The sequence below is a fragment of the Thamnophis sirtalis genome, unplaced genomic scaffold, assembly GCF_051295495.1.
Source record: "Thamnophis sirtalis isolate CommonGarterSnake01/CBP01778 unplaced genomic scaffold, rThaSir2_p1.2 scaffold_7, whole genome shotgun sequence".
NCBI classification, from domain to species: domain Eukaryota; kingdom Metazoa; phylum Chordata; class Lepidosauria; order Squamata; family Natricidae; genus Thamnophis; species Thamnophis sirtalis.
In genome coordinates, this window is record NW_028261387.1 from 37302082 (window position 1) to 37328894 (window position 26813).

Consider the following 26813-nt stretch of genomic DNA (forward strand, 5'->3'; position numbering starts at 1 on the left):
CTTTGGAACGATCTCCCCGTGGAGATTCGTACCCTCACCACCGTCCAGGCCTTCCACACAGCCCTTAAGACCTGGCTAGCCCGTCAGGCCTGGGGATAAGATCATAACCTGCCCCCTCCCGAATATTGAATGAATGTTGTGTACTATTTTATTCTTATGTATTGTTTTATGTTTATTGTTTCGTATTTCCCCTCCCTTATTTTATGTAAGCCGCCCTGAGTCCCCTCAGGGAAAAGGGCGGCCTATAAGTATTAATAAAATACCTAATAAAAATACTTCTTGTCCTACCTTCAGGTACTCTGGAGAATAAAGCAAACCTCTCTTCCTTATGGCAACCCTTCAAGTATTGGAAGATTGCTATCAAATCTCCTCTAAGTCTTCTCTTAAATATATTTAGTTACCTTAGCTCAGGGTTTTTCAACCACTGTGCCGCGGCACACTAGTGTGCCGTGACATAGTGTAAGGTGTGCCGTGGGAAAAACACTTTATATATAGTCAATATAGGCACAGAGTTAAAATTTTTTAACATTTTCTAATGGTGGTGTGCCTCATGATTTTTTCATGAAAAAAGTGTGCCTTTGCACAAAAAAGGTTGAAAAACACTGCCTTAGCTATTCATTATATACTTTAGCCTCCAGACATCCTTGTCATCTTTGTTGCTCTTTTCTGCACTCTTTCTAGGACCTGTACAACTTTTCTGTATTGTGGTGATTAGAGCTGGATGCAAATTCTATCTGTGGCTTTACTAATACAGTATAGAGCAGTACTATCACTTCCCATGATCTTCTGTTGATGCAGCCTAGGACGGCATTGGATTTTTTGGCAGTCGCAGCACACTGCTGGCTCATACTTAAGTGGTGGTCCATTAGGACACCTAAATCCCTCTCACAATTGAGCCAGTACTGCCTATTCTATACCTGTGCATCTGGGTTTTCCTGCCTAAATGCAGGATGTTACTTTTCTCACCAATGAACTGCATTTTATTGGAAAGGACCCATTCCTCAAATTGGTCAAGATCTTTCTGAATCTTGAGTCTATCTTCCAAAATGCTAGCAATTCTTCTCAGCTTTGTGTTATATGCAGGTTTGATGAGTACCCAGGGGTGGGCTTCAAAAAATTTAGCAAGGGTTCTCTGCCCGGTTGCTGGGTGAGCATAGCCATGGTGAGCATGGCCTAGTCAGCTCCTGAACCACAGTGTGTGTGTGGGAGGGGACATTTTTGCCCTCCTCGGGCTCCAGAAGCTTTCTTCCAGAGGCCCTCTGGAGGCCAGAATCAGGCCTTCCCAACCTTCCAGTAGGCCCATTTTTCGCCCTCCCTGAGCCTGCTACGCATGCACCCTGCACTTTCCTGCATCCAAAATGGGCTGCGTGGGGACTCCTGGAAGAGGAGGGGTGGGGTGGGCGGGGCCAGCTAGGAGTGGGATTTGGGGGTTCTCTGAACTACACAGAATCTTAGCTAGAGGTTCTCTCGAACCCCTGCAAATCCCCAGCAGCCCACTCCCATCGATTTCCTTATCTATCATTTATTGAAGAGCTCTGGATCAAGAAAGAACCTTGAAATTCCCCATTGCATGCTTCTCTCCATGTAGATGTACAGTAATTTCATTGAGGACCACATGGTGAGTTTAGTTGGTCAGTCAACTCAAATCCATCTGGTGATGGTCCTGTCTATTCCACATTTTGTGGATCAAAGCTGTGATCTATTTTATCAAATGCTTTACTGAAGTCTATACTTTCTCCAGAGCATTTATTTGGTCCACTAATTTTGTTACTTTATCAAAGAAGGCAAATAAAGTTTGTTGATGGGACCTGCTTTTAATAAACGTATGCTGGCTTCAAGTGTTCACCTTGTTCATTTCTAGCTGCCACTTGGTTTTTAATCTTTCCGTAACAGAATTAGTGACGAGTTCAGTACTATCAAAATAGCATGTATTTTGTTTAAGTTATGATATTTATGTTTGACTAAGGAGGATTTTTTTAGAATATATGTAGCAGGGGTGGGTTGCTGCCAGTTTTACTACCGGTTTGCAACCTGCGTGCAACCTGCGTGTGTTGTTCAATGTAAATTGTTTTTCGCGCATGCGCAGAACAATTAACAGTGGACTGCACAGGTACAGTCCCTAAAAAACAAAATGGTGACGGCAAGGGAACCGGCGAGGGAACCAGTTTTGGGCTGGATCGTTGCTAGTTCTGTGGCCCAGGCCCAAACTGGGCCAAACTGGGAGCAACCCACCTCTGATATGTAGTCACTTTTTTCTGGTTGCAGTACATTGACAGGGAGAGGCTACAGAGCAGAGAGATTTCATTTAAGAGCCTGGTCTTTTATTTCTACTAAACAGAGGTTTATAACCTTTTCTAATCCTTTTACAATTTGGGGTAAATATTTTGTAATAGTAAGCTGGAGGGGGACCCAGGCCCATTTCTGGGATCACAACATTTATTTAAAATGTAGCATTTATTAAAGCAGCATGCTCCCCTCAAACCTTTTGGGCACCAGGGACTGATTCTATGGAGAGTGGTTTTTCCATGGACCGGAAGCCATTTCTTACTAGCCTTAAATATAAAGGTAAAGGTTCCACTCGCACATATGTTAAGGTGACCAGATTTTCAGATTGGTAAAGAGGGACACCTTTGACCGGGGGGGGGGGGGGGGCTTGATTAAAAATTTTATGCGGAGCAACAAAAATTTTCATATAACGCAAAAATAGTATTGTAATTTTTTTTAATTTCAACATAACTACAATTTACAAATATAAATTGTAACTGTTGCCAAACATCAAAATTTTGATCACGTGACCATGAGGATGCTGCAATAGTCGCTAAGTGTGAAAATGGTCGCTAAGTGTGAAAAATGGTCATCAGTCACTTTTTACAATGCCATTGTAACTTTGGTCACTAAGCCCATTTTACCACCTTTCTTGCCACAGTTCTTAAGTGAATAACTGCAGCTGATAAGTTAGTAACATAAGTGATCTGTGATAAGAGCCTGGAGGAAACACTTTGTGGCTTTGAGGTGGATAGAAGCTACTTGAGATCGAGCAATCAATCAGTCTCAAGACCTGGAGACTCTGGAAAGAGTGCAGAGAAAAGCAAGAAAGATGATTAGGGGACCAGAGGATAAAATATATGAAGAACAGTTGCAGGAATTGTGGATTTCTAGTCTATAGAAAAGAAGATCTAGGAGTGACATGATGGCAGTCTTCCAATATTTGAGGGGCTGCCCCAAAGAAGAAGGGGTCAACCTATTCTCCAAAGCCCCTGAAGGACAAGAAGCAATTGATGGAACCTAACCAGGGAGAGAAGCAACCTAGAACTAAGGAGAAATTTCCTGACAGTGAGGACAATTAACCAGAAGTTGTGGGTGATCCATCACAGGAGGTTTTGAAAAAGATAATGTACAACAGTTTGTCTGAAATGGTATCAGGTCTCCTGCTTGAGCAGGGGGTTGGACTAGATGACCTCCAGCTCCGGTATTCTGCATTCTTCTCTAAGAAAGACAACAGGGGCTGGAAAGTCCATTTAGTGGCTTGCAATGGCCATTGCAACCCTCATTCCACAATGTCGGTGTTGCAACTGTTGACCAGGGTTCTGGTCAAATCAGAATTGAACTGGAGGGGACCTTGGAGGTCTTCTAGTCCTTCCCCCCCTCAAGCAGGAGATCCTATCCATTTTAGACAAGCGGCTGTCCAGTGACTCTTCTTAAAATTTGCTGACCGATGCTGCGGCTGAGCTAAAGCCGGCAAAGCCCAGCACCCCTGCCTGCCCAGCTGAGGTGTTCCTAGCAGAGGAGGGGGAGGGGGAGGCACCACCGCTATAACTCATTAATACATCATAAATTCTCAAGCAAGGGGGCTATAACCACCACAAACCCCACAAATCAAGCCCTCCAAGATACAAACCCACATGAGTTATTACTTTGTACATTCGTTCTCAGGACGCTACCCTAATGCCGCAGACTATCAGCTGTTAAATTATGGGGCCGGCAGATCCATGGATGGATCCTATAGAGATCCAGGCAACATGCACGGCGGCTCTTACGAGGGATACAAATACAATGGAATGGATTTGAGCATCAGCGGATCAGCCACCACCACCTCCTCCTCCTCCTCCTCCTCCAGCCAATTTGGAGCAGTTGGGGATAGCTCTCGCGTCTTTTCTGCCCAGGCAGCGCTCGACAGCAGGTTAAGAGAGGCGTTCAGCTGCTCCTTGTCCTGTCCCGAATCCCTCCCTTGCACAAGCAGCACCAGTAGTGGCGGTGTCAATGAAAGCCGTGGAGGCAAGACAGCCAGGTCCTCCCACGCCAACCAGTAGCTTCTGTCGGCGCAGTTAGCGTCACCGCGTTTGCCGAAATAGACGAAACCAGCGCGTCCTCGCGAACCGAAGAGAGCAGTTCTCAAGCCAACAAGGGCGGCTGAGTTCAGATGGAGCCGAACGCCACCTCCACGCCGGCCGCATAAAGCCTGCCCCCTTCTTGTCTCCCACCCAACATGTTTCGCTGAACGGTGGCCGAGTTCTAAACTGCCGGCATGACTTTGAAGGGCTGGATTGCCTTCCGTGAGGGCTGACGTGGAAGGCAAGCGGCAAGCCAGCACTTCAAAGTCATGCCGGCACTTTAGCGTGCCCCTCGGCCGCCATTCAGCGAAAGATGTTTCGCTGAATGGTGGCCGAGTTCTAAACTGCCGGCATGACTTTGAAGTGCTCGATTGCCTTCTGCGCGGGCCGATGTGGAAGGCAAGCGGCAAGCCAGCACTTCAAAGTCATGCTGGCACTTTAGCATGCCCCTTGGCCGCCATTCAGCGAAAGATGTTTCGCTGAATGGCGGTCAAGTTCTAAACTGCCGGCATGACTTTGAAGGGCTGGATTGCCTTCTGCGTGGGCCGACGTGGAAGGCAAGCGGCAAGCCAGCACTTCAAAGTCATGCCGGCACTTTAGCATGCCCCTTGGCCGCCATTCAGCAAAAGATGTTTCGCTGAATGGCGGCCGAGTTCTAAACTGCCGGCATGACTTTGAAGGGCTGGATTGCCTTCCGCGTGGGCCGACATGGAAGGCAAGCGGCAAGCCAGCACTTCAAAGTCATGCTGGCACTTTAGCGTGCCGGCAGGCAGGGCTGGAGCAAGCCAGCGAGTGTGCTCCATCCCGGTGGATGCATGAGCGGAGCACTTTTCCAGCGCTCCTGTGCCTGGAGAGCTCCGTCTGCATATGAGCCCGGGATCCGCCGCTTGCACTCCCTTGCTCCGCCCCGCCACCCGCCTTCCCTATCTAGGGGCTCCTCCAGCAGAAGTAACAGAGTCGCATCGAGCGCTGCTCTGCCTTCCTCCGCACTCTTCCAGCCCAGACGCCCAAAGCCTCCCAGCCCGCCCAGCCTGGGGTGAGTCAGCTGCAGTGCAGCGGGTGGCGATCCCACCACCATCCGCCTGCTCACTCGCCCCGTCGGTCACTTACTCTGAGTTCGGAGAAGAAGCGGCGGCCCCAGGTGGCTCTTTTCGCGGAGGCTTTCCACGGCTTGTCCGGAAGTGGAGCTGGAAAGGCGAGCTCGCTACCCTGCCCATCAGCCTGCTCACGCGCTATGCTACCCCACCCATGCGAGTGGCAACGGATGGGCGGGGGAGCGAGTCGAAGAAGGCGCCAAAATTAAGCGGGATCTTTTGGGAATGGCCTGGGCCGCGGGAAAAATTATGAGAAGGCATGCCTGTCCCGCCAAATGCGGGACATCTGGTCACCCTAACATATGTGCTAGTCATTCCTGACTCTAGGGACAGTGCTCATCTCCGTTACAAAAGCCGAAGAGCCAGCATTGTCCGAAGATGTCTCCCTGATCATGTGGCCAGGATGACTAAATGCTGAAGGCACACGGAATGCTGTTAACTTCCCACCAAAGGTGGTCCTATTTTTCTACTTGCATTTTTACATGCTGGGAACTTCTAGGTTGGCAGAAGCTGGGGTAAGTAACAGGAGCTCACTCCATTACTAACCCTTACAAATAATAAACACAGACAGCCATCTCAGTGGGTATAAGAATTACAGTTCAGTTCACCTAAAATCACCATTTGGTGGGAAGTTGCCTAAACAACATTTTTTCAGACAAAATCCAGATCTCTGATCTTCTATACTTTTGATCAATGTTTCTCAGTCTTAGTAACTTTAACATATGTGCACATGCTGGTTGGGGAATTCTGGGAGTTGAAGTTCACCTATCTTAAAGCCACTAAGCCTGCTCTTGATGGAACAGACATAGACAAATTGTATGATGATTGTAATCTTTAGCTCATCTTGGTTTAATCTACACAAGCATACTAAAATGTAATGGAGTCAGATTGAAGCAAGGTTAAATTGAATGTTTATGTGAATACACTTCCTTAAAAAGATGCAGTGTCCATATTGCTTGCTATAAAGTATCTTGTCTTTCTTTGTCCCATAAACAGAAAAGAAAAATAATAATAATTTAATATTGAAGTATACTGCACCCTTTTTTTGTTTTCCCATAAGTTTGAAAGCTAGGTCACTGTATTATGATTTTTTGTTGCTCCCAGGTTAACCTGCCTTTATTGTCTCATCATCCAATACAGATTGGGAGAATCCAGTCACATTTTCAACATGACAACTTGGCCATACAAACTGGCTCCCTGTGGAAATTAAATCCTAAATGGCAACGGGGGGGGGGGGGATAGATGATCACCCATGTATTAAGGAACATAACATGTACATTACAACAAATTGGAATAAGAATCTCCAGGCTGATAATTTTCCAATGAACTATGGATCAATAGCTCACTCCTAAATTGATAACAAACCAATAATGTGCTGTTTTATGCTTGCCTCAAGGAAACAGTACATTTAGCTGAAAGCCAAATCACAGGTCGATGCTTTAGTCAATATCAGCTATCTTGTGGAGTTATAAATGGTGTTTCGGGATACCGTTGGGAAGCAAAACAGACAGGTTGTTCTTTTAAAATATTGCATCCCATCCCGTTTACACTGCTCTAATTTAAAATCTTGGAATGCTACTATATTTAGAATTAATTTCATTTTTACTACATACTTAGAGGTGAAAGCACAGGTATCACTTATTTGATCTTTTTTTCTTAAAAATCCAATAGAATAGGGGAAGCAGACAAAGAGGAAAGATTTTGCTTTTGACCCTCTTTAAGATTTAACCCATCCCCTGGAGTTATGTAATCTGTTAATCGCTATTCCAGTGTGGAATGTGTTGGGATCATTCCATGGGCACAAATTGAAATGTCTCAGTCTATATTATAAATTAGGATGCCTTCAAGTTACATTCAATCTCCCAACTCTGCATATTTGCTATAAAAAAAAACCCTGAGATCTCTTCTCATAGTGAGTACCACATCCCTAATCTGATAGCCATCACGGTGTCATGTGAGCTTCTAGTTTTCCAGATACACTCATAGATGTCCAGATAAAACAGAACTTCATCCATCACATTCATAATTATAAATCTAGAGTTTGATTTTCCCCCCTTCCAATTTAGTTTTAAAAGTTTATAATGTTACTCACTGGGACATATAGGGTAAATGGATAAACAAAGAATATTTTAAAATAGGGCTAATATATCTGGTCTGCAAAAATCCAGACAACCAAGAGATGGATCAAAGAGTTTTCTAGATCTCTTTCTTAGTCCAGATTTTTGCAGTACCGATTTGGTATCCCTAATCTTTATTGAGAAAACCTTAAGCAGCAGTCCTCACAATACTGGGTCATTTATCTGTTTTTGGATTAAAGATATTCCACAACCTGGAAGCTGTGAGGCTATTTCCATTTAATATGACTTGGTTAAAGCTCCTGAATGCATATGCAGTATTTGTCTTAACCAATGGGTTTGATGCATTAGCCAGCCTCTTATATGGGTGTTGCAAGTATTTAATCACGGGGCTGGATAGACTTGCTGCTTTTTGCTTCTTTTAAGAACAGCTAAGCTGTAATTTTGAGCACATCTGGGGGAAAGCTCAGAGAGGCTCAGTATGTATAAACTTAAAATCAAGCTATCTAACAAGTTCCTTATTTGCAATTAGGCTCATATTATTTCATCTTGCATGCTGTATTACTGGATCAAATGTTGCATCCTGGATATTCCAGGTTACTCATTTCATCAAATGATCATTTCCTAGTTGTTTTTCTTCTTGCCTAATTGAATTTGTCTCCATTGTTAGTTTTCTTCTGGATGTATTATGTTTACCATAATTTAGCCAATGGGAAGTAATACATTTTTAAGTGCCCTCTCTCTCTCCCTCCCTCCCCCCTCCCTCCCTCCCTCTCCCCCTCTCCCTACGAAGTATTGTTCTTATGAACTATATAATTTTGTTTATTTTCTCATGCCATTTGCAGGGCTGGCAACATTCACGTGAATATTAAAGGTAAAATGGAGGGAAATATTTTATATTCTAAAAATAAGAAACTGTAGCAATATGTTTCTATATAGTTTAGGTGCAAGAGTCAGGAGCCAGGATAGAGTTCAAAAGTACAAGAAGTTTATTCCATACTACCTTTAAACAAGAATCTGAAGTACCAATGGTGAGGGCAAATTGGTGCCAGATAAGAGCCAATATGCTTCAAGTGGGAGTGGACTTAGGTCTTTTAGACCTAAGGACATAGAGACTCCAAACTGCTGATGCATTTGACTCCATCCTTGGACTCATCCTGATCATCTTCTACATAAATTTATTAAAAAGTTTAAGGATTGTATTATGTTTATATTAATATCATATGAATTTTTCATTTTCATTATTTTAAGCACCGTGTGGTATATAGTTTTTTGTATTGTACCATTATTGATTTATTCTTTTTGTTATTTATTTATATATTTATTAGACTTTTATATATTTATTATATACCACTTCATAGGGCTTGCAGCCCTCTCTAAGTGGTTTACAGATTTTTAGCAAATTGAATCAGCAAATTGCCCCCACAGTCTGGGTCCTCATTTCACCCACCTCGGAAGGATGGAAGGCTGAATCAACCTTGAGCCGGTGAGATTTGAACCACTGAACTGCAGATAACAGTCAGCTGAAGTGGCCTGCAGTACTGCACCCTAACCACTGTGCCACCTCGGCTCTGCTATACTTCACTAAAAAAATTGGGAAAACCCTCTACCCTGGAGTTTTTCTTGTATTGTTGCCTTTCTAATTAAAAGAATCAGATTGTAGAGGATAGAAAAAATTCTCTTCCCAAAAGATACCACCAACCAGAATTGACAAAATTGTGAGATATTAATCAAAAGTCTGGCCTGATTAAGAATAGTTTCCAATATTCCTAAAGAAACACTAAATATTAAAGAGCTCTTAAATTTGTATTTTCGCTACATTACTGGTAAATCTTTAAGCCTCAAATGGAAGAAACTGATGAAGTAGGCTGGTTAAACCAATTGTGCATTACAAAACAATTTTACTGGCAGATCAGGATACACAAAGTAAAAATAAAGCTGATTGGGTGGTATTTATTCATATCACTTTGCCTAGTTTAGCATTCAATCAAATTCATTTTATTATTTCTGGAAGGTCTAAAAATTTCAGTGTTCCTTAAGATAAATATTCAAATCAGGCTGCATCTGTAATCAGGAGAAAGAAGAAAAGGGGTTATTCAAGATTAATTTGTGTTTCAAGATCAGACCAATCTCGAAACCAATGCTGAAGTTTAAGAGTCTTTTTTCTAGGAATAGCTCATTCAATTTCTCTAATTGAAAAATTAGCCAGATCTGTGTGGGCTGAGAGGCAGTAATACAGCCATAAATCCCAGTAAATACAAACATAATCTGATATAAGATGGATCAGTAAAACAAGGTAAAGCAAATGTTAGTACATCAAATGATTATACATAAAGGAATAGCTGATTGATAATTCTGGCAAGATTGACAGAGAGCCATGTAACGAGATGGCAAAGTTTTGGCTCACAGATAATATAACTGCCACTTCTGTTCCACAAACTTGGCTTTTAAATTAGAATGTTATCCACGTTAGTTCTGATCTTTAGCAAGCCTATCTTTATTTAAGAGAGAAACAAGAATGGTCAAGATGATTGAATACAATGCAATGACTTAACTCTCCTGGACTTGATATTTTCCAAAGTTCTTATTGACTGGCCTAGGATCCCTACAAACAGAAAACATGAACCACAATTGCATTATTTTGTATGAGAATAAATTAATTAAGATGATCTCTACTGTAATTAGGTACTGGGTTCATGTATGATTACCCAAAGCGGGGGGGGGGGGGGGATGGACAACTTTTATTAAATTTATTCCCAAAATTGGGAAGCACTGGATTAACAGATGATGCAAAATATTATGTTTTAATATATTTTAATGTTTGTTAGGACACTGTTTGTGATGTTGAATTATTTTGTTAGCCACCATAGGTGGCTTTGTAATGGAAGTGTGTGGGACAGAAATGCAATAATCCATGAACCATACTGAATTATTTTCTATGATAAATCTCAGTCTTTGAAATTCTTTTCCTAATAATAATTCTATTTCTCAGATGATTATAATTTTTTTGCAGGTCCAATTATGCTGCCATACAATTCAGTTGTTTGCAGCTTCCTTCCTTTCAAAAAAAGGCACCTCCTAAGAAATCTATCTCTATAGTAAGTACCTAATAGTAAAGATTAATCGTATCTGTTCTATTCCCCACAAAAGGAAACACGACTTTCTTTGTTTCATCTTTTTTTTTTTAAAAAAGGATCCATTTTTCTGCTTTAGCTAAATACCACTGATATCTCTACATTAAAACGATTTGCTTTGTATGATAAGGATTACAGTATAAGCTTGAAGCAGAGTGAGACAATATGATAACATAACCATCTGGCCTGCATTAATTCTTCTGACCTTGATGTAACCAGCAAAGCTTTAAAAATCATTAGTTAAGTTGGACTACTTTGTTTTAAATCTCAGTAGGTGATCTCTTGTTAGATGGGACTAATCCGGAGGTTTCCTTTCAAAGATGTGGTCCTGCATCATCTTTCATCCATAGACCTTACATGTAAGCTTACACAGTCTGTTCCATTTCTTTTCATTCTTTCTTTCCCACTCATTGAATAAGGAATAGATCGGAGTACACCCTCCTTCCCCTCTTTTCTTTCCAGAACAAGAATGCAGTGCATTTCCTAAGAAGACTGGTTACATGGGATTTAATTTGAGACATCCCATACATTCCTACAGATCAATCTTCCCTAACTAAATGTCCTCACGGTATAACTTCTATCATCACTTTAGTACGCATTGATAAGGATTAGTCTGATTGAAGATAATAGGAGTTGTAGTGTGACAAATCTTGAAGATTTGTTCAAATCTTGAGGTTACTGCAGACTTTATCTTTCCAATCTGCAGTATTATGATGGGGTCCAACACATTGCTACCGGTGAAGATTTGCTTCTAACTGGCAAATCATACTTAATTCTTCTTTTAGCAGGTGAGGGCTTTTCTGCTCCAACTTGGTTTAAGGTTTTTCTTTCATAGGTATGGTTTACAGGGAGATCTTACTGTAATGCCAATATTTATTTGTCTGAAATGGTTTAGGGTTTCCTGCCTATGCAGGGGGTTAGACTAGAAGACCTCCAAGGTCCCTCCCAACTGTTATTCTATTCTATTATATTCTACTCCCATTACCCAAAGTGAGGATTGTGTTAGGTATTAATTTTTGCTAATTATTCTTCAAAGGGTGGCTTTAGTGAATGAACCAGCAGACAAGGAAACAAATACATTTAGCAGTTACATTTTGTTTGTTGCAGGTTTTTTTAAGGCAGGAAGTCTTTCTATTGTTTTGGTACTGTATTGGTAGGGAAGCAGTTTGGTGCAAAGGCACTAGATTAAAAATTAAGAAACTAAATTCAATTTAGGCAGGAAGTCAGCTGGGTGATTTGGGACCAGTCACATCCTTTCAGCAATGCCAAACCACTTCTAAAATGATGCCAAGAATACAGATCCAGATAGCCCCTAGGAGTCAAGATTGACTCAGAATTTTGTAACCATAAATAGAGTAGAAAATCTGCTGAATTTCCATTTGGTCTAGGGGTTAAGGCATCAGGCTAGAAACGAAGAGACTGTGAGTTCCAATCCTGCCTTATTTGGATTAGCTGTGTGAACCAGTCACTCTTTCTCAGCTTAACCCACACCTTAGAGGATTGTTGTTGTGGCAAAAATAGGAGCCGGAACAAATATGATTGTCACTTTGAGTTATTTATAAAAATAAAGGTGACATATATTTCTCAACTTCTTTTTATAAGCCCCATAGAAAAAATTAAAATATTACCTGTTAGATAATATAGCTTACAAACCTAATGGTATGATGGAAAGCGCTATATCTGAATTGCATCAGGTAAGCAGTTCCTTCTCCATGCATGCGATCTTAATTAAGTCTTAGATATGCTAACACGTCTTTGTCACTGACAATTTAACTATTAACCTGGACCTAATCTTTGCATTTGCGCTAAAATACTGTAAACCGCATCAAATTCAATGGGATTTATATCAACTGCACATGTATATTTTTATCCTGTGCACAGGATTAAAAACAATGGAGGTGCAATCATGAAAAGTATACAGACATTTATAGTTACTCTGGGGCATCTCAGAACACACAACTGGAACTACAAATTAAGCTTTATTCCTCAGTGCAAAACATTAGCCAGGATATGTTTTTAAACATGGGCTTCCTTCGTGCTTAAATTTATTTACTGATGGGAATCGTTTTGTAGCTTTAAAAGGCCTGTTGGGGAATTGCTTCAGTTGGTTCTTGGCCATCTGGGCTAATTAAGAGAGAGAGGATTAAAATCACAGATGGGCTCCTCTAATAACAGTGATCAAAACACAACAAAATAATATAACAGGATTATCAGATGAAATTGCTCAAGGGAGAGTATTAAAGTATGGTAAAGCCACATGTAGTTTGCATTTGGCCAATCTAAACCAGGACCTAACTGGGCATAAGCCCCTGTGTTTATTTAAATGAGTTTTTCACTGTTCCATCTTTCTACTATTTACATGGTATCATTCTGCAGCTTTGGTATTATGTCTTATATACAATAGCCTCAAACTAAGTTAAAAGAAATAGTTAAACATTCCCATTTCCTGACAATGCTTGCTGATTTGTTTTGAGTTGTACTTAATTGAAGTTTATTAAAGCTTGCCTGGCAGCAGTGTTTATTCAGCTCCCATTGTAGCATCTTTCCTGCAAGAAAAGTGTCACAATGTCACAATGGTAATGGTGCATATATGCAGTTCTGCAAAAGGATGGTTGGAGATGTGGGTGACAACAGTGTGAATGTTATGCTGAATTTCTGTCTAGGAAAAGTAACACTTCAATATCTCTTTCTCGTTCATATTTTCCTTGTATTAAAAAGAATGCTGTTAAGAATTACCCAATAACACAAACATGCTTTTCTTTATTCAGAGAAAAGCACTATATCCATCACAAGGTGGGTGTGAAAATATTCTCTCTCTCTTTTTCTCTTTCTCTCTCCCCTCCCATAAGGATTAGCTGAATGTTAGTTGCATCTCTACTTCCTGACTTTTTTTTTCAATGAAGAACTGAACATCCAAGAATGGTGAATAGCATCTCCTATGTTAATTTGTTTTGGTGCCATTAATGAACAACTTGTCTGCACAAGGATGGTTCAGTGATCTACAGCTGACAGCTTCACATACATGCAAAATATTCCATAGGGAACAGAATTCCAGCACATGTGGAAACTTTTACAGATATATGAAGGGTCCCTGTTGCAGGCAATCACATGGTACTATACAGACAGGTTCTTCATTGATGTCACCATCATGATTTAGAGAGGGGAGAAGGTCATCCTGATTGCCTCAGAATAAGCTTTCACTTTGTGTTTGCTTACTAAATACTGAAACGTTTGGCTATTACTGAAAATATGGTTGAAGACTGCTCATTAGAGGAATTGGCTAGAAAACAATCCTTGGTGAGTGCCTGGAAACATATTTAGAATGATGGGATTTGGTTTCCTTGTGGGAAAGAAACTTAATGTTTAGCTGAAAAGTGTGTCTAGTTGAATTGGAGATGGGTACCATACACATTAGAAGGACTTTTAGCAAAAGTCTATATGTATGGGGAAGATTACCAGCCATAACCAGTAGACATACAGATTTAATTTTGTTGTAAGCTTCTGTTGTGGCATTAAATCATGGTTGTAATTAATCAACTCCTTGCATTTCAATCTTTTTTGGATGTGTTATATAAAACTTGTTTTGCTTAATCAGTATATCTAATCCAACTTTCTCCAGCCTATTCATTGAAGCTACAACTGTCGTAATTCCTAGCAAATGATCAAATGGCCTAACAACAATTCCTTATTGATAAGGAATGATCAGTGATATACTGCCTTGGTAAATGATGGTTTCTTATGCTTAGCAATTGTAGTTAATAATAAATAATATATTAAAGTTTAAATTAGATTAATTACATGGATGTCAATTAGCTTTTTAAATATGAAGTAGAATGAATATACAAAATCCAAGGGATGATATCTATCATCTTTCAATTGACTGATTCACCTATCAATATCTATCTTTTATCTATTTTCTATTGTTTCTGCAGTGGGGTTAAGATTCTCTTCTTCCAGTTTATCCTCATAAAAGTTCTACAATGTAAGTTTGGTTGACAGAGAAAGAAAGACCCTAACAACTAAACTAAGGTTGTTACTATTCACCCTATGACAAGCCTTTGGGAGGCCCAACCACAAATTATAAAAAAATAATGTTTTCACAGTGACTAAAAAAAATATTTCCATGATATAATCCTTCAACACAACAAATAAAGACAATATGATTTGGAAATAATTCCAAACCTATACTGTATAACAGAATAGGCATCTCTTTATTGTCCATCCACTAAACTGTACAATAGAAATAATGAGTATTTTTTAATCAAGAATATGATATATTGGATTTAAAAACTTTTAAATCCAATTTGATATATTGGATTTAAAAACTTTCAAACTAAAAACTTTCAAACACTTTTGAAGCAAGCACCCTATGTTATATTAGCCAGAGTAGTCATGCAAAGAATCAAACATCTGTTGTACAGCAGAAGATCTGCTGGCAGAAGGGCTAACTATAATTTCTGACATTTTCAGAAAGGCCTAAATAAAACTCCAATCTGAAAACTCTGGAACACTGCTCCCAGATTGCACAGGTAATGAGATCCAAGTGAATTACTTGGTATAAGGCAGCCTCATAGACATGTTTACAATTAAACTACAAGTGTCAAATCTTTCACTTCTGGCAGCTAAGATCAACCCCTGTGAAAGGAAACTATGGTAGATTGAGAAACACTTCAAAAACTGATACATTATATATGTCACAAATATAGAGAGAACTTTCCTATGTATAGTACATCTATAAGAAACACAGTGGGATCAGAGATCCGGACCTTACCCACTCTTATGGCCTTGGACAGTGCCAGCAGAGATGCCGAGGGAGAGTCTTGAGCAAACTTTGTGGAGTGAGTTCCAGCTTGCCACTCCTGAGGAAGTGGACAAGGCTATTGGATCGATGAGTACCGCCACCTATCTACTGGACCCTTGTCCCTCCTGGTTGGTTTCAACGGGCAGAGAGGTGACAAGGGGCTGTATCCAGAGGATTATAAACACCTCGCTTCGAGAGGGGTCCTTCTCGCAGCCTCTGAAGGAGGCAGTGGTGAGACCCCTCCTCAAGAACCCTGCTCTGGATCCGGCTGTTCTTAAAAACTACCATCCAGTCTCCAACCTCCCATTTTTAGGGAAGGTTGTTGAGAAGGTGGTGGCCTCTCAACTCCAGCGGACCTTGGATGAAGCGGATTATCTAGATCCCTTTCAGTCTAGTTTCAGGCCTGGTTACTGCACTGAAACTGCTTTGATCGCACTGACCGATGATCTCTGGCGAGCCAGGGATAGAGGGCATTCCTCTATCCTGGTGCTTCTTGACCTCTCAGCGGCTTTCGATACCATCGACCATGGTATCCTTCTGCGACGGCTAGAAGAGGTGGGAGTGGGAGGCATCGTTTTGTGGTGGTTCTCCTCCTACCTCTCTGGCAGGTCGCAGTCGGTGTTGGTTGGAGGACAGAGGTCAACCCCTAGGCCCCTTGAATATGGGGTGCCGCAGGGTTCGGTCCTGTTCCCCCTCCTATTTAACATCTACATGAAGCCACTGGGTGAGATCATTCGTAGGTACGGGATCAAATACCACTAGTATGCGGATGATACCCAATTGTATCTGTCTGCCCCATGCCAACTCAGTGAAGTGGTGGAAGTAATGTGCCAGTGCCTGGAAGCTGTCAGGGTCTGGATGGGAATGAACAAGTTTGCGCTCAACCCTGACAAGACTGAGTGGCTTTGGATGTTGCCCCCCCAAAATAGTCCAGATATTCCACCTTTAATCCTGGGGGGTGAAATCTTACACCCCTCAGAGAGGGCCTGCAACTTGGGTGTTCTCCTGGAACCACAGCTGACATTAGAACATCACTTGTCAGCTGTGACCAGGGAAGCTTTTGCACAGGTTCACCTGGTACACCAGTTGCGGCCCTACCTGGACCGGGAGGCACTCCAAATGATCACTCATGCCCTCGTCATCTCAAGGCTCGACTACTGTAACACGGACTACATGGGGCTGCCCCTGAAGAGTGTTCGGAGACTACAACTGGTCCAGAATGCAGCCTAGGTACACCCATGTTACACCTATCCTCCGTGAGCTGCACTGGATTCCCATTGGTCTCTGGACATGCTTCAAGGTGCTGGTTATTACCTATAAAGCCCTACATGGCCTAGGACCTGGATATCTCTGTGACCGCCTCCTGCAACATACCTCCCAGCGTCCAATAAGATCGCACAGGGCGGGCCTTCTCCGGATACCGTCAGCCACACAATGCCGTCCGGCGGTTTCCCGGGGGAGAGCCTTCTCTGTTGCTGCCCCGGCCCTTTGGAACGAGCTATCCCCTGAGATCCGGACCCTCCCCACTCTCCTGGCCTTCCGTAAGTCTGTTAAGACCTGGCTGTTTTGGCAGGCCTGGGGATGTTGAGCTTGACTGAACATCAGCCCCATTATAACTGAGTGCATGTTGTGTTTTTTTTCTGTTTTAAACTGTATTGTTTTGTGTTTTTAACTTTTTAATATTTTAATTGCTTTTATGTAAGCCGCCCGGAGTCCTTCGGGATTGGGCGGCATACAAATCTATTAAAATTACAAATTACAAATTCCGAAAAGCCCTTAAAACCTGGCTATTCCAGTAGGCTTGGGCTGTTGACCTCATTACTGAGGTCCAGCCCCGATTAGATTGGGTGCATGGTGATGTTTTTAAATTGTTTTTTTGTATTTTTACTAATTATTTTCTTTGTTTTGTAAGCCGCCCGGAGTCCTCTGGGATTGGGCGGCCTATAAATCCATTTAATAATAATAATAATAATAATAATAATAATAATAATAATAATAACAACAACAACAACAACAACAACAACTCCGCCATTGCCGGTCCCAAGCCCGGATGAGAAAGGAGGAAGGTTGGGGTCAGGTTGGCATCTGGTCCCGTAAAAAAAAACCCGCCAACCCATACAATATGGTGAAAAAAACGAATAAGAATTCCATACCGCATCGGTCATCGCGCGGGTTAACAAGGGCCGCGGTGGATGTTGGGGTCCCTGGACATCCGTCGACAAGTGGGCTACAAGTGGACCAGCCAACAAAATGACAAAAATATAGTGCAGATGAAAACCGTGCCATAATGGCCTGTTACTACAACTCAGAGCCAGAAAAAAGAGGCTATTTAAAGAGAATGTATGAATTATGGAAACAACAATATCCAGATTCAAATGTTAGTGAACAACGACTAGCAGATCAAAGGCGATTTATTATACGGAATAAAGTGTTTAGTGAAGTTGAACATGAGGAAATTCAGGCAAATTGCAAAACCCCAAAAACAATATCACAAGCGGAAATAACTGATATTCAAGACACAACTAAAGACATTATAGTAGAACTCCCAGAAGAAGCTCTCGGGGAGGAAATAACATCACCACCACTAGAACCAGTTATCACTGAACCAACTGATGAACTAACTCAAAAACAAAAAGAATTGAAGGATAAGATCATGGAGCATTTTCTGCTTAATGAGGAAAGGCAACGTTTACCATCACTAAAAACTGTGCCTAAGAAAATTTTGGCCCCTATCATGAAAATGGTTAATGCAGTGTTTTCAACAATTGAACCGGGATCCATCTTGGAAACAAACCAGTTAATGTACAGCGCAGCTGTAATAGTCACTAATGAACTAGGCATTAAAATTAAAGTACCTAGTCACACAACAGAAAAAGCATCAAAGCCAAAGTGGAAAATCCGTTTAGAACAAAAAATCAAAAAATTAAGGGCAGATGCTAGTAACTTAAAGAACATGCATGAGCAACGGCTTAAAAACAACAAAATCATAGATCAGCTAATCAGGAGATATAGATTGGATACAAGAAACATCAATGAAGCTGTAGAGATTGTAAAACAGCAGATAACAGCAATAGCTAGAAAAATTGAAAGATATGAGGCACGAATCATCCAATATAAACAAAATCAGCAATTTCGATCAGACCAACGGTGTTTTTATCAAAGTCTTAATGTAAATGGTGACACCAAAAGTGAAAAACCAGAAAAACAGGCCACAGTTGAATTCTGGAAAGAATTGTGGGAAAATGCAAAGGACTACAACAAGGAAGCAAAGTGGATACATGACTTTGAGAAAAGCATTGACAACAAACAAATGCAAGTATTAGAAATAACAACTGAGATGGTCAAAAATCGAGTTAAAAAAGTAAAGAATTGGACATCACCTGGAAAGGACCAATTACATGGTTTCTGGCTCAAATATCTGACCAGTTTACATGCAATATTGGCCAGGCAACTGAATGAAATTTTACAAAAGGGCCAAATTGATGAATGGATGACAACTGGAAAAACATACTTGATTCAGAAAGATGCAACTAAAGGAACAACACCTGAAAACTACAGACCAATAACATACTTGCCAACAACCTTCAAATTACTCACAGGCATTATTGCAGATAACATGATGGATTATTTGGAAACAAACAACATCTTGCCAGTAGAGCAAAAAGGCAACAAAAGAAGGAGCAGGGGCACAAAAGATCAGCTTCTAATTGATAAAATGATATTAGAAAATTGTAAGAACAGAAAAACAAACTTGAATATGGCCTGGATTGATTACAAAAAGGCATTTGACTCACTGCCACATAGTTGAATCATAAAATGCTTAGAAACAACTGGCATTAGCAAAAATATTACATCCTTTACTGAAAAGGCGATGAAACAATGGAGAACTGAGTTGGCAGTAGGGAATGAGATCTACGGAATGGTTAATATCAAGCGAGGAATTTTCCAGGGTGATTCACTTTCACCTCTTCTCTTCATCATCGCAATGTTCCCACTATCAGTAATCTTAAAAAAAATGAAATTAGGCTACCAAACAGCCAAAGAAGCTGAAAATTTTTTGCATTTACTATATATGGATGATTTGAAACTCTATGGAAAGTCAGAAATAGAAATCCAATCATTGACAAACACAGTCCGAGTATTCAGCACCGATATTTCAATGCAGTTTGGCATGGAAAAATGCGCCACTGTATCCATAAAAAGGGGCAAAATCGCTGCATGTGAGGGAATTGAAATGCCCAATGGCCAACTAATTAAATGCAAAGAAAATGAAGCCTACAAATACTTAGGCATTCTGCAGTTGGATAACATCAAGCATGGAGAAGTAAAAACTATTGTCAGGCGAGAGTACACCAACAGAGTTAGGAAAATTTTAAAATCTAAATTGAATGGTGGAAATATAATCAAGGCCATAAATACCTGGGCAATACCAGTTATAAGATACACAGCTGGTATAGTTAACTGGACACAAGCTGATTTGGACCTTTTGGACCGAAAAACCAGGAAACTAATGACAATGCACTACAGTTTACATCCACGTGGTGATACTGATAGATTATACCTGCCCTGAAAATCAGGTGGCAGAGGATTATTACAAGTGAAGCAAACAGTTGAAGAAGAAAAACATGCACTGGCTGATTATTTAAAAGAAAGTCAAGAACATCTATTAATCGAAGTAAAGAACAAAAATCTACTGAAGGCCCAACAGACAAAACAAGAATACAGAAAAGATGTGATAAAATCAAGAATGGAGAGTTGGCAGAACAAAGCACTGCATGGTCAATTTCTGGAAAAAATAAAAGATAAAGTGGACAGGGAACAAACTTGGTTATGGTTAAAAACAGGTACATTAAAGAAAGAAACAGAGTCACTAATCCTGGCTGCGCAAGAACAAGCTATCCGCACAAATGCCATTAAGGCCAAAATCGAAAAATCCTCTGATGATGCCAAATGCAGACTTTGCAAAGAAGCTGACGAAACTGTTAATCACATACTCAGCTGCTGTAAAAAAATCGCGCAGACTGATTATAAATTGCGGCACAATTCAGTAGCACAAATGATCCATTGGAATTTGTGCAAAAATTATAATATTAAAACAGCAACAAACTGGTGGGAACATCAGCCTGAAAAAGTCACCGAAAATCAGATGGTCAAGATCTTGTGGGATTTCCGTATACAAACCGACAAAATACTGGCGCATAATACACCAGACATCACACTGGTTGAGAAAAATAAGGTCACAATCATAGACATCGCAATACCAGGTGATAGCAAGGTCGCCGAGAAGGAACATGAAAAAATCGCAAAATCGCAGGACTTAAAAATCGAAATTCAACGACTATGGCACAAACCAGCAATGGTAATTCCAGTGGTAATTGGCACACTGGGTGCTATTCCTAAAGCACTGGAATTACATTTAAAACACTTTAAAAATTGACAAAATCACCATCAGTCAAATGCAAAAAGCCGCACTGCTTGGATCTGCACACATATTACGAAAATACGTTACGACGTCCTAGGTCCCTGGGTGGGGCCCGACTAAGTAACCAATGCCAAATCCGACGAAACAACTGGCCGCTGAGATACAATTGTATATAATAATAATAATAATAATAATAATAATAATAATAATAATAATAATAATAATAATAATAATAATAATAGAAATCTAAATTGAATGGTGGAAATACAATCAAGGCCATAAATACCTGGGCAATACCAGTTATAAGATACACAGCTGGTATAGTTAACTGGACACAAGCTGATTTGGACCTTTTGGACCGAAAAACCAGGAAACTAATGACAATGCACTACAGTTTACATCCACGTGGTGATACTGATAGATTATACCTGCCCTGAAAATCAGGTGGCAGAGGATTATTACAAGTGAAGCAAACAGTTGAAGAAGAAAAACATGCACTGGCTGATTATTTAAAAGAAAGTCAAGAACATCTATTAAACGAAGTAAAGAACAAAAATCTACTGAAGGCCCAACAGACGAAACAAGAATACGGAAAAGATGTGATAAAATCAAGAATGGAGAGTTGGCAGAACAAAGCACTGCATGGCCAATTTCTGGAAAAAATAAAAGATAAAGTGGACAGTGAACAAACTTGGTTATGGTTAACAACAGGTACATTAAAGAAAGAAACAGAGTCACTAATTCTGGCTGCGCAAGAACAAGCTATCCGCACAAATGCCATTAAGGCCAAAATCGAAAAATCCTCTGATGATGCCAAATGCAGACTTTGCAAAGAAGCTGATGAAACTGTTGATCACATACTCAGCTGCTGTAAAAAAATTGCACAGACTGATTATAAATTGCGGCACAATTCAGTAGCACAAATGATCCACTGGAATTTGTGCAAAAATTATAATATTAAAACAGCAACAAACTGGTGGGAACATCAGCCTGAAAAAGTCACCGAAAATCAGATGGTCAAGATCTTGTGGGATTTCCGTATACAAACAGACAAAATACTGGCGCATAATACACCAGACATCACACTGGTTGAGAAAAATAAGGTCACAATCATAGACATCGCAATACCAGGGGATAGCAGGGTCGCCGAGAAGGAACATGAAAAAATCGCAAAATACCAGGACTTAAAAATTGAAATTCAACAACTATGGCACAAACCAGCAGTGGTAATTCCAGTGGTAATTGGCACATTGGGTGCTATTCGAAAAGCACTGGAATTACATTTAAAACAGTTAAAAATTGACAAAATCACCATCAGTCAAATGCAAAAAGCCGCACTGCTTGGATCTGCACGCATATTACGAAAATACGTTACGACGTCCTAGGCCCCTGGGTGGGGCCCGACTAGTAACCAATGCCAAATCCGGCGAAACAACTGGCCGCTGTGATACAATTGTGTAATAATAATAATAATAATAATAATAATAATAATAATAATAACAACAACAACAACTCCGCCATTGCCGGTCCCAAGCCCGGATGAGAAAGGAGGAAGGTTGGGATCAGGTTGGCATCTGGTCCCGTAAAAAAACCCCCGCCAACCCATACAATATGGTGAAAAAAACAAATAAGAATTCCATACCGCATCGGTCGTCGCGCGGGTTAACAAGGGCCGCGGCGGATGTTGGGGTCCCTGGACATCCGTCGACAAGTGGGCTACAAGTGGACCAGCCAACAAAACGACAAAAATATAGTGCAGATGAAAACCGTGCCATAATGGCCTGTTACTACAACTCAGAGCCAGAAAAAAGAGGCTATTTAAAGCGAATGTATTAATTATGGAAACAACAATATCCAGATTCAAATGTTAGTGAACAACGACTAGCAGATCAAAGGCGATTTATTATACGGAATAAAGTGTTTAGTGAAGTTGAACATGAGGAAATTCAGGCAAATTGCAAAACCCAAAAAACAATATCACAAGCGGAAATAACTGATATTCAAGACACAACTAAAGACATTATAGTAGAACTCCCAGAAGAAGCTCTTGGGGAGGAAATAACATCACCACCACTAGAACCAGTTATCACTGAACCAACTGATGAACTAACTCAAAAACAAAAAGAATTGAAGGATAAGATCATGGAGCATTTTCTGCTTAATGAGGAAAGGCAACGTTTACAAATGCCATTAAGGCCAAAATCGAAAAATCCTCTGATGATGCCAAATGCAGACTTTGCAAAGAAGCTGACGAAACTGTTGATCACATACTCAGCTGCTGTAAAAAAATCGCGCAGACTGATTATAAATTGCGGCACAATTCAGTAGCACAAATGATCCATTGGAATTTGTGCAAAAATTATAATATTAAAACAGCAACAAACTGGTGGGAACATCAGCCTGAAAAAGTCACAGAAAATCAGATGGTCAAGATCTTGTGGGATTTCCGTATACAAACCGACAAAATACTGGCGCATAATACACCAGACATCACACTGGTTGAGAAAAATAAGGTCACAATCATAGACATCGCAATACCAGGTGATAGCAGGGTCGCCGAGAAGGAACATGAAAAAATTGCAAGATACCAGGACTTAAAAATCGAAATTCAACGACTATGGCACAAACCAGCAGTGGTAATTCCAGTGGTAATTGGCACACTGGGTGCTATTCCAAAAGCACTGGAATTACATTTAAAACAGTTAAAAATTGACAAAATCACCATCAGTCAAATGCAAAAAGCCGCACTGCTTGGATCTGCACGCATATTACGAAAATACGTTACGACGTCCTAGGCCCCTGGGTGGGGCCCGACTAGTAACCAATGCCAAATCCAGCGAAACAACTGGCCGCTGTGATACAATTGTATAATAATAATAATAACAACAACAACAACAACAACAACTCCGCCGTTGCTGGTCCCAAAACTCCGCCGTTGCCGGTCCCAAGCCCGGATGAGAAAGGAGGAGGGTTGGGGTCAGGTTGGCAACTGGCCCCATAAAAAAAAACCCGCCAACGCATACAATATGGTGAAAGAAACGAATAAAATTTTTATATGGCATCGGTCATCGTGCGGGTTAACAAGGGCCGCGGTGGATGTTGGGGTCCCTGGACATCCATTGACAAGTGGGCTACAAGTGGACCAGCCAACAAAACGACAAAAATATAGTGCAGATGAAAACCGTGCCATAATGGCCTGTTACTACAACTCAGAGCCAGAAAAAAAGAGGTTATTTAAAGCGAATGTATGAATTATGGAAAGAACAATATCCAGATTAAAATGTTAGTGAACAACGACTAGCAGATCAAAGGTGGGGCCCGACTAGTAACCAATGCCAAATCCGGCGAAACAACTTGCCGCTGTGATACAATTGTATAATAATAATAATATCTAATTTTGTTGTTGTTCTCCTCCTCCTCCTCCTCCTCCTCCTCCTCCTCCTCCTCCTCCTCCTCCTCCTCCTCCTCCTCCTCCTCCTCCTCCTCCTCCTCCGTATGCCTCCAGGTGATATTGAAAGACCTATTTGCTTGTTTTGGATGTTATTTTAGTGCAATGGTTTTTCATCATCCAGTTATTAACATGGGATTACTGTGAACCGATAAACACTTACTTCCACTTGGCTAGTAACAGCTTTATAAAGCTGAGATCTGTATTTTAATTCCTCAAATTCCATTAAAGCAGGCTGTTGAGATTACTCAATTATGCTGTTTGTTTTTCTGATTGCGGTCATTTGTAATGTCAGCAAACAAAAGTCTTGGGGAAATAGATTGCTCCTCTCACAGTTCATCATAATTCCCCTGGCAAAGTCATGTTTGCATGAACTTGCAAGAAAGAAATGCTACAAAATGAAGCAAGGGAATAGAACTATGGCATGCTTCACCTCATTACTGGATGGCTAAACCTCTGATCCTGACTGATCAGGGTAGTTATAGTCCAACTTGGGACTGTACTCCAGATGGGGTGAATAGGAGCAAAGTGTCTCTAATGTACCTGGCGTGATTTTTAAAAAAAACCATTGAAAGCCTCTGCTCCCAATTTGCCATTATGGAGCTTTACTGATCTGCAAATGGAGTACTGCCTCAGCTGCATCCAAAGGAAGAAATATGTAAACCTCTTATTTCCATAGAAAGTTGGCTCATGAGAAAGGAATGGCCAATGATCAGCAGGGCTGTCTTCAATTCAGAGTGACCCTTGAGACCAGACCTCTCTTGGTCATTCCATCACTGCTATTGGCATGGGTTATGATAGGGACGCAGTGGCTCAGGGGGTAAGATGCTGAGCTTGTCGATCAGAATGGTTGGAAGTTCGGCAGTTCAAATCCCTAGCGCGGTGTAATGGAGTGAGCTCCTGTTACTTGTCCCAGCTTCTGCCAACCTAGCAGTTCGAAATGCAAGTAGAAATGCAAGTAGAAAGGTAACAGCATTGCAGCGTTTAGTCATGCCGGCCACATGACTACAGAGACATCTTTGCACAGCGCTAGCTCTTTGGCTTTGAAATGGATATGAGTACCACCCCTAGCACATATGTGTGAGGGGAACCTTTACATTTATGCTTATGATCTGGATGGATACTTACAGTACCTTATAGATGCTGACTGGGCAATGCAGAGCAATTTTTTTTTAACAGCGAGCAAGGAGTGGGTCTCAAAGAGTGCAAGGGAAGACTGGGTATTTAGAAAGTGATCTTAAGAAATAAAATATATCTACAGTATGACATCTGTATTCTTATGTGTGAGATGTCTATGTGTGGTTATTAGTTTGTGGGGATCAGCGTACATGCCTATTTGAGTCCCATTATTGTATAGAGGCCTATAATCACTTTCACACTGACAGCACCATTCTATGTATTAGGGCAGGGCTGTCAAACTTGCGGCCCGTGGGCTGGATACATCATTTGTTGGCCACGCCCATACCTGGTTTAACAAAGGAGGGGGGAAGTCCCTATACATCACATGACTCCGCCATGACACCATGAGTTTGATACCCTGTCTTAGGGTTTTGTAGACAATGTTTTTTTTTTGAAGCAAGCCATCATCCTTTGAGGGCATGTTACAGGCCACACTTCAAAAGCCAGGCATGACCCTGATTATGAAGAGATTTCACAGATGTGGTCATTCTCTCCATTTTCATTTAAGGTGTGATTTTCTCCCAAATATTTATTCATATGAAATAAAATGAGACTACATTTACATCAGCTGTGGTCCTGTAAATTGTAAACATTCCTCTATGGTGAGAAAGTGAGTTCCCAATAGAGGATTTGATACACACTGATATAGAAGCTCACTGATCAATAACATGATGTGTGCATTTTAAAACACTTATTTTTATGTATTTATTAGATTTATGTGCTGCCTGCCTCATCTAGAGATGATTAGACGTGTCACTGGAGCAGATTGGCTGAAAAAAATTGGATCAAGACCAGAATTGGTAAGGAGGTTTTTTTTCAGCAACGTGCTCCTAAATGCAATAGAATTATTACCGCATTTTTTGGAGTTTAAGATGCACCTCAAAAAAGAGGCTGAAAATCTGGGTGCAATTTATACACTGAATACAGCATTTTTGACCTCCAAAACCCCATTCCTTTGCAAAAATGGCCATGCATAGCCTTTAGTAGGCTTCCTGAGTGGTCCTGGGGGCTAGGGAGGGAAAAATGAGCAGAAAACAGGCCTTTTTTGTCCCCCCAGCACCCACTCTACAAGCCTCTTAAAGGCTATGCATCCTCTTTTTTTGACAAAAAGAGGATGCATTTTCCTGAAAAACGGGCCGTTTTTGGGAAGTCTGCAGAGTGCAAACTTTTTTAAAAAAAATTTGCCTCTTCAAAATCTTGGTGTGTCTTATACTCCAGTGTGTCTTATACTCTGAAAAATACGGTATATTTCAAATGTATGGGATTTCCATTATTTGTTTCAGTGAAAGAGTTGCATTTCACACTATCAATTTTGAAATAAATATTTGG

At 40.8% G+C, this 26813-nt stretch overlaps 1 pseudogene; it reads left to right on the top strand.

The window, feature by feature from the left end:
- The first annotated feature begins 3902 nt into the window (after nt 1-3902).
- On the top strand, nt 3903-4414 carry LOC148044605 (homeobox protein Hox-B5 pseudogene; annotated as a pseudogene).
- The last annotated feature ends 22399 nt before the right edge of the window (nt 4415-26813 follow it).